At 35.1% G+C, this 9427-nt stretch overlaps 1 pseudogene; it reads left to right on the top strand.

Annotated features, from left to right (window-relative positions):
• Positions 1 to 1970: 1970 nt before the first annotated feature.
• On the top strand, positions 1971 to 2089 carry LOC118601878 (annotated as a pseudogene).
• The last annotated feature ends 7338 nt before the right edge of the window (positions 2090 to 9427 follow it).

Here is a 9427-nt window from a genome sequence, read left to right as displayed (position 1 = left end):
ACGTGTTGGTGAACAAAACAAAGTCTCTTTGTCCTGTTATGAGAAATATTTGGGATGGGTAAGGAAGAGGAGAGAGAAGGAAAATGAGTAAAGCAAAATTCCTGGCCTCAAGTCTCCAGAGTAAGTGGAATAATCTAGGAACAGATAGGAGGAAGGAGAGGGGGAGATGTGGGCAAGTAGCACGGAGGACAGCAAGAAGTAGAGAAAGAAGTGGGAAGACAAGGAATGGTAGGTGATGCTAACCACAATAGACTGCCCAAGCCGCAGCCAGTACAGCGCAGCTTGCTCCCTACCCAGAGTCTGTGGCCAAAGAGGGTTCATTTCTTTGGAGGGAGGAGAGTTGCAGAAGGAAAATAATAAGCCAGAGGCAAAAGAGGCACTTCATAACAAGAGAGGAGAGAAAGAGAAGAAGTTAGAAATCAGATTATAGCAGAGATTTAAATTGAAATTTTAAAGCTCTGTAATTTTTAGAGGTTATAAGGACATTTCAGAGCCTCCTGCTCTAAGAGTTCTCACAGTCCTGTGTGGCATTCACACAGGCACGTTGGTGTGTGAGTGCAGGAGTGTATGTGTATATGATGTGTGTTAGGCTCATGGGGGGCATGGCACTTGGGCAGAGGGAAAGAAAGAAGGAAAGACCATTAAAAGCCTTGCTGAGAAAGGTATTTCTTGTGCACAAAAAAGAAACAGGCCCCTCGCTCCCTACTGAGCCCATTTCTCCTGCCTTTACCGAGCTGTCAGGCATGAATCCCTGTAGCATTCCGTAACTAATTGACAGTAATGGGGGCCATTGGGAGTCTAAGAATACATGGAATTGCCCGGCATGCACTGGAAAGAAGGGAGGGGGGGGGGGTTGCTTCAAGGACCGCTGTGGGGAAAATAAAGGCTGTCTTGTAAACTTTTTAAATTGAAGGTAGGAGGTAGAAAGTAGGGAAGAGCAGATTTAGACAAATTTCTACTTTAGCCTAGAAATAAAAAATTGTAAATCTCATATCTTCCTGAGCTAATATCCCAGGAAACCAAGTTTGCCACGAAGAAGAAACAGATGGAATTTCAATTAACCCTAGGTCCTCTGTGAAATCTATATTGTACCCTCTGGATTTACAACATATTGTAATATATGACCAGAGGCTCTGGAGATTCCATTGCAAATCAACCTGCTTTATTCCAAGGGTTCAGAAAACAGCTACAAAGGCCCATTTCAGAATCAAAAGTGGCCAACCTTTTACAACTTCATCCTCAGAGCTGAAATCAAATTTTAAATTTTACAACAGGTATTATTTATTGAGCAGTCTTATTTTTAAAGAGATAATGTTTATTTTTTTCCTTCTATTAATGATGATGTTTACACACTGGAACTGTTTAAACCAAGTAGAAAATTGGAAAAGATAAATCATTATCGCACTTTGAAGAATGATTCACCACAGACCCACAGGAAATTATCTTCTACAAATCTTTATATTTTAAAAATTCTTACCTTTCTAAAATGTAGTCTTTAAAAGTAAAGATATTTAAAATAAAAATAAAGCAGTTACCCCTACTATCGCATGAAGTTGTAAATGTCAAAATAACTTTTAAAAATTTCAAGTTGCTTTTCAAAACCCGAATTGTTTTTTTCAGGTATCTACAAACTTATGACGTTGTCTCCTTTTTTTTTTTCTGTGATATTGGCTTTGCCTTTCTGCATTTGTTCTTCATTTCAAATATAATATCTGCATACACATTCAGCTTTTCACACCAAAAACCTTCAAAAATTAATTTTGGCTTTTGATATTAGAGAGAAATTTTCAGCACATTTTCCTTGGCAGACTACTTTTCATCACAAATGTTTCAAGATCTTCTGCAGAGTTGGAAGGTTTGCCTGCAGACTCCTGAGGACTATCTCTAGGAAATCAGTTACACAGAATTCCTGTACTTTGAGAGAAAAGTCATTTTGGAGAGCTGAAATGTGTCTTCTAAAAAGAAGACTAGGCTACAGCCATGCCACCCTGAACAAGCCTGATGTGGTCTGATCTCAGAAGCTAAGCAGGGTCGGGCCTGATTAGTACTTGGATGGGAGACAACCTAGGAAGACCAGGTGCTATAGACTTAAAAAATAAAGGATTGTAAACTGACAAGGTCCTTGAAATCTGTGAGGTCAACCAAGGGTTACCTCGCCTAAAAAATAAATAAATAAAAATAAAAGATTAGGGGTTGAAATATCATGTGGAGAGTCTCTCTCTCTAAGGTGACCATGAGGAACTGAGGACCAGAGGGCTACCTTTAAAAACACAATCTCTTAGAGTCTCAAATGTTGAGAGCTGGAAGGAATAGGAAGAGATGTCATTCAGGCAGCCAAGAGATTGAGTGTTTCTACTTTGGTTTCATGGTAACAAATAAGCAGACCTCAGCGAGGCAGTCATGGGGACATTCCTCTCCAAATTGTCATGATGGCAGAATATGATTAATGATAGCAGAGTTCTCCAGCCAGCTGCTCTTTTTTCCCCACCAAATACACAGCCTTGGAGGAGTATAGCCTGGAACCTGTTTTCTCCCTGTACATACCTTCATGTGCTCAATCAGCAGAGACCATCACATAATGAGGACATCCATCCAAAACAAGCAGAGAGCTTTGGTATAGCAAAAGGACTCTTGTGTAGGCCACCAGGAAAACTCAAGGAACTGGTCAACTTATTCTTCCTGAAGGTTTGAAACATTGGCTCCAAGGTTGGAAGGTGGTCCTTTTAAAGGAACAAGCCTCTATCTTTAATAATGTTGATTTATCCCCTTAAGCCACTCTTCATCAGAAAAAAATATAGTGTTTTTATTTTTTATTTATTTTTTGTTCGTTCATTTATTTTGGTCCATTGTATATATGTTCCACTTCTTAATCCAGTCATCTATTGATGGACATTTAGTTTGCTTCCATATCTTGGCTGTTGTAAATAATGTTCCAATGGACATAGAAGCGCATGTATTTTTTCAAATCAGTGTTTTTGATTTTTTCAAATAAATAGCCAGAAGTGGAATTGCTGGGTCATAAGGTAGTTCTATTTTTAATTTTTTGAGGAAACTCCAAACTGTTTTTCATAGTGGCTGCACCAATTTGCAATCCCACCAACAGTACATGAGGGTTCCCTTTTCCCCACATCCTCACCAACACTCGTTTTTTGATTGATTGATGATAGCCATTCAGACAGTATGAATTGATATCTCATTATGGTTTAATTTTCATTCTCTGATGATTAGTGATGTTGAGAATCTTCAAATGTCTATTGACATCTGTATGTTCTCTTTGGAGAAATGTCTATTCAGTTCCACTGCCTTTTACTTTTTATTTTTATTTTATTTTTTTGGCTTGTTTGGTTTTTGGTCTTGTTTATATGAATTCCTTATAAATTTTGGAAATATCCAAAAACCCCTCATCAAATGTATCTTTGGCAAATATCTTCTCCCATTCAGTAGGCTGTCTTTTGTTTTGTTGATGTTTTCCTTTGATATGCAAAAAATTTTTAGTTTGATCTAGTCCCATTTGTTTATTTTTTCTTTTGTTTCCCTTGCCCAAAAAGATATATCAGGGAAAAAAATTACCAAGAGCTTTGTCAGAGAGTTTTCTGCTCATGTTTTCTTCTATGAATTTTATGGTTTTGGATCTTATATTTAAGTCTTTAATCCATTTTGAGTTTACTCTTGTATATGATGTAAGGTGGTCTGGTTTTATTTCTTTCTTTCTCTCTTTTTTTTTTTTTTTGCATGATCTGTCTAGTTTTCCCAATATCATTTATTGAATAAACTATTTTTACTTAATTGTATATTCTTGCCTCCTTTGTCATAGATTAATTGACTATATAGATATGGGTTTATTTCCGGGTTCTGTATTCTGTTCTGTTGATCTATGTATCTGTTTTTATACCAGTACCATGATGTTTTTATTGCTATAGCCTTGTAATATGGTTTCATATCAGGAAGTGTAATACTTCCAACTTTGTTTTATTTCTCAAGATTACTGTGGCTATTCAGGGTCTTTTATGGTTCCATATAAATTTTAGGATTATTTGCTTCAATTCTTGGAAGCACATTGGTATATTGACAGAGATTGCATTGAATCTGTAGATTGCTTTGAGTAGTAAGGACATTTAATGATGTTAATTATTCCTACCCATGAGCACAGTATATCCTTCCATTTATTTGTATCTTTTTCAATTTCTTTCTCTAATGTCTTATAATTTTCTGAGTACAGGTCTTTTACTTCCTTGGTTAAATTTATTTCTAGGTTTTTTTGGGGTTTTTTAATACAATTGTAAATGAGATTGTGTTATCAATTTCTCTTTCTGATAGTTTGTTATTGGTGTATAAAAATGCAACCAATTTCTGAATATTAGTTTTGTATGCTGCTACTTTACTGAATTTATTTATCAGTTCTAATAGTTTTTTTTTTTTGGTGGAATCTTAGGTTTCTTATATATAATATCATATCATCTGAAAATAATGACAATTTTACTTTTTCTTTTCAAATTTAAATGTTTTATTCTTTTTCTTGTCTGATTGCTGAGGCTAGGACTTCTAATACTGAACTGAGTAAAAATGGTGAAAGCAGACATCCTTGTCTTGTTCCTGATCTTAAGGAAAATGCTTTTAGATTTCCCTGTTGAATATAGTGTCAGTTATGAGTTCATCGTACATGGCCTTTATTACGTTGAGGTGTGTTTCTCCTATTCCCACTATGCTGAGAGTTTTTATCATAAATGGATGCTAGATTTTGTCAAACGGCTTTTCTGCATTGATATGATCATATGATTTTTATCATTCATTTTGTTTATGTAGTGTATAGCATTAATCAATTTGTGGACGTTTAACCAAACTTACATCTCAGGAATAAATCCCACTTGATCATGGTGTATGATCTTTTTGATTTATTGCTGAATTAGGTTTGTGAGTATTTTGTTCAGGATTTTTGCATATAAATTCATTAAGGATATTGGCCTATAATTTTCTTTTTTTGTAATGTCTTTGTCTGGTTTTGGAATTGGGATAATGCCGGCTTTGTAAAATGAGCTTGGAAATCTCTCCTCCTCTTGAATTTTTTGGAATAGTTTGAGAAAGATAGGTATAATTTCTTTGAATGTTTGTAAACGTTAGCAGTGAAACTATCTAGTTCAGGATTTTTGTTTGTTGGGAGTTTCTTGATTACTGATTAGATTTTGTTAGTAGTAATTGGTCTGTTCATATTTTCTGTTTCTTCTTGATTCATTTATGGAAGATTGCATGTTTCTAGAAACTTACCCATTCCTTCCAGGTTGTCCAATTTGTTAGCATAGAATTATTTGTAGTATTTTCTAATAATTCTTTGTATTTCTGTAGTGTCAGTTGTCTCTTTCACATCCGATTTTATTTGAGATCTCTTTTTTTCTTGATGAGTTTGATTAAAGTTTTATCAATTTTATCTCTATCTATTCAAACAATCAGCTCTTGCTTTTGTTGATCTTTGGATTTTTTTTAGACTCTATTTCATTTATTTCTCCTCTGATCTTTATTACTTCCTTCCTTCTACTCACTTTGGGGTTTTTTTTTTTCTTTTCCTATTTCCTTTAGGAATAAGGTTAGATTGTTTGATATTTTTCTTGTTTCTTTAGGTAAGCCTATATTATTGCTATGAATTTCCCTCTTAAGACTGCTTTTGCTGTGTCCCATAGATTTGGGGTCATTGTGTTTTCATTTTTATTTGTCTCAAGGTATCTTTTGTTTTTTTCCTTGATCTCTTGTTAACCCATTTGTTGTTTAATAGCATGTATTTGTGTGTTTTTCAGAGGTTTTTTTTTTTAAAATTGATTTCTAGTTTTTATATTACTTTGGTTGGAGAACACAAAGATACAGTGTTTTTAAATAGGTTAAACATTTGCCTGTTTTAGACATATACATACCAGATAATCAAAGATCACTTGAAAGTAATTACTAAGGTTTATGCTTTCATCAAAACAAAAACATGGATATGTTACTAAACCCAGGCTAACATTCTTTTAAGTTGCCTCATTTCCATCCTAGATATCATTTATTTTAGAAAGAACAAAAATAATATATGGTTACTTAAAAATAACATGCCAACCAAATGTTAAGAGTGACTGGGTTTTTGTTTGCTTTTTTTTAACCTTTGCGTGTATTTGTCATATATGAATAATTAAAGTCAATAATGTAGTATTATGTGCCAGCCCCATTCTAAATGCTTTATGTGCATCAATTACCTAATCACAATACTCCACGAGGTATTATTATCTTCCTTTCCAAAGAGAAAATATTAATGACATAAACAGAGTTCTGAGCACATGGTTATTATTCAGCATTTAGAGATTATGGTCAGGCATCAGGTCTGTTCATTTGAAGAGTTGAAAGTGACTTATCCTTTAAATCATAGTCAATATGGTCCTTCTTTTTTTTCTTTCCTCTAACTTTTACAAATCTACCTTGAACTCTACATGACTTACAACTTCTCATTTGAGACTCCAATAGTTATATGTTTGGCAACATTTCTTTGATTCCTCCTGTTTTTATTTTTATCCTATTAATTTCTTTTCCAACACCACCATAAGTTAAGGAAAGATAAAAGGAGAAGGAAAGAATAATATAGGAGGTGTTCTGAAATCACCTGGTTTAAACTTCATGATCAGATAAAGTAGGAAAAATATACTGAGTAACTCAGCTCAGAAAAATATGTAGTTGATGAAATTTTTTCCTGTTACTTTTTTTACTTTTTCCTTGAATTTTTTTCTCGGTAGTTTTACTATTTTATCATATCATTTCCTGAAGATTCGAACTATGCTTTTTTTAATTCACTTTTCTGAACCAAGGAAAGTGCATACATTAGACCAAAGAAGTTTCTATTAGATCTTACACGTTAGTTATTCCGAAAAGTTTTCACTGACAAGCCTTTCTCACAGATATCTATTCCTTCCTTTGAATTCTCTTGGCACTTACATATGTAGACAGTACCTTACCGCCAAGCCCTTGTTTATTATCTTGGCTTAGAATTGTTCTGTTTTCATTTAACTAACACACATCTTAGCTTCAGAACTAGGTTCCAAGGAAAAAGGCTATTCTTTCTCTGTGCAGATTCTACAAAGCCTTATTTTATGGGTCAGACAAATTTATTGAGCTGAATTAGGGAGAGTGATATATATATATATATATATATATATATATATATATATATATATATATATATATATATATATGACATATTTCCCCCAAATTGTGGTTACTGAGTACAAGAACACTGAACTGATTGGGAAACTGGGCCAAGTAGACAAAGTGTCACAGCGAGAATAGAAGAAAAGTTGTTCTGGACTGGGCCAGATTCTGGCCTGTAGAGAGATAATCTTAGGTGAGGACAGGAGCCCAGATAGCAGCAGAGATAAGAGCTGGAGTCTAGCTTGGGCCCCTCTGTGGTAGTGGGAGTATATGAAGAAGACTGTCTAGAATTTTAGAAGATGCTGAAGTTACAATTGAAAAGTAAGATTGGGCTTTCTCCAAACAATAGAAGAGACATTCTTTGTAATGTCTGTAGAGAAAAGTCCAGGAAAATATCTTCACTAAGAATGGAAATCAAACCCATGCAACGCCAGAGGTAAAGATGTTCAAAGAAAAGCATTGCTGTGGCTGAGTGGCTTGGCAAGAATGTTTGATTGGACTTTTATGACAAAACTGATTCCAGAATCTTGTTTTTGTGGTTTCGACAATTCTCCTTCCAATCTCTGCAGATTGCCTTCCTGGCCATAAGTCTGAGTTTTAACTTTTTGTTCTCTTTATCTTTGAAAGATCTGAGGAAGACACTGTTGAAGGAGGATCAGATTCTCTTTGTCAGAGCAGAGTTGTCCCAAGAGGACTGTAGTGAGCTTGAGATGACATTATTACAATGATAGCCACTCAGGCCAACAGTGTTACTGTTTTAGGTGATATCGTTTTCTGTATATTAGCAAGCTGTTTTATGTCTCCAGAAATCATTTCTGTTTGTCATTAATATTAATAAACTGGCCTTTATGTAGGATCTTTCTAGCAAGCACCTAAAAGTCAATAATGACAAAAAAGCTCTCTCATTTCTCTCTCTCTTTTTAAAATTTACTTTATTTTTAGAGCAGGTTTAGAGTTACAGAAAGAAATTATTGGAAAGTACAGAGAATGAATCTTGGCAGTCGTGAGGCAGTCCATATACTCATTCTCCCTCCCCATTTCCTTACCTCCTTCCTCCACAGTTTCTCCTATTATCAACTTCTGTATTGGTGTGGTACATTTCTTACAACCAATGAGCCTATGTTTATACCTTTTATTAACTAAAATTCATAGTTTATATTAGGGTCCACTCTTTGTGTTATACAGCCTATGGGTTTTGACAAATATATAATGAAAAGCATCCCTAATTACAGTGTCAAAAAAAAAAAAATAAGTTCACTGTTCTAAAAAACTCCTGTGCTCCACTCATTCATCCTTTTCTCTCTCCCTCCCTCTCTCACTCTAATCCCTGGAAATTACTGTTATTTTCACTCTCTCCATAGTTTTGCCTTTTCCAAAATGTCATATAGGTGGAGCTGTACAGTATGTAGTATCTTCAGATCGCCTTCTTTCATTTAGCAATATTCACTTATGGTTCTTCCATGTCTCTCCATGGCTTGGTAGCTCACTTCTTTTTCTCACTAAATAGTATTCTATTGTTCAGATGTACCACAGTTTGCTTTTTCATTCACCTTCTGTAGGACATCTTGGTTGCTTCCAAGTTTTAGCGGTCACAAATAAAGTCGTTATAAACATCCATGTGCAGGTTTTTCTCATTTTGAAGTTGAGCAGCAGAAACAAGCCTCCTAGAATTCTCTACCCTGACACTTCCCGTCTGGCTTGTTGTCTGGTTAGCTCCAAGGCTCTGATAACTGATTCTTCACAACTGCTCTTGGACCTCTTCCAAACTTAACATGGCAGAAGTTAAGGTCATGGTTGTGTTTAAATTGTATGATGGCTGATCCCAGCCAAGGTAAGATGAGCTCTAAGATATCACTACTGTAGGGGAGAAGCAGTCTCAGCTGACTGAGAGGGGCCCTATCCTCTGGCCTATGGAAATTTGGACTTCTGTCCTGTAAGTCACTTGGTGATACCATTTCCAGCCACATCACACAGACAGGACACCTTCATCTTATAAAGCCAATCCCCAGCAAGCTAGATACTAGATTTTCACCTCTGCCTTAATACCCCACCTGTGTTTTTAATCCATGCTCCATCCTCAAGGAAATAGGCAAGTTTCTTGTTTTTAAAAAGAGATTCTTATGAATCAGAACTATCCACTTTAGATTTCTTCCATTGGTTCCTTCTCTATGTTAATTGTCTATCTCTTGACTTCCACATACACTTAAAATACATTTTTTTTTGTTGTTATTATTATGGATGTATGGAGCTTCTGCTAGCAAAGTTG

This window comes from Rousettus aegyptiacus, unplaced genomic scaffold (genome assembly GCF_014176215.1).
Source record: "Rousettus aegyptiacus isolate mRouAeg1 unplaced genomic scaffold, mRouAeg1.p scaffold_m13_p_4, whole genome shotgun sequence".
Lineage (NCBI taxonomy): Eukaryota > Metazoa > Chordata > Mammalia > Chiroptera > Pteropodidae > Rousettus > Rousettus aegyptiacus.
The sequence above is the reverse complement of the archived record's forward strand: the minus strand, read 5'-3'. Positions and strand labels throughout refer to the sequence as shown.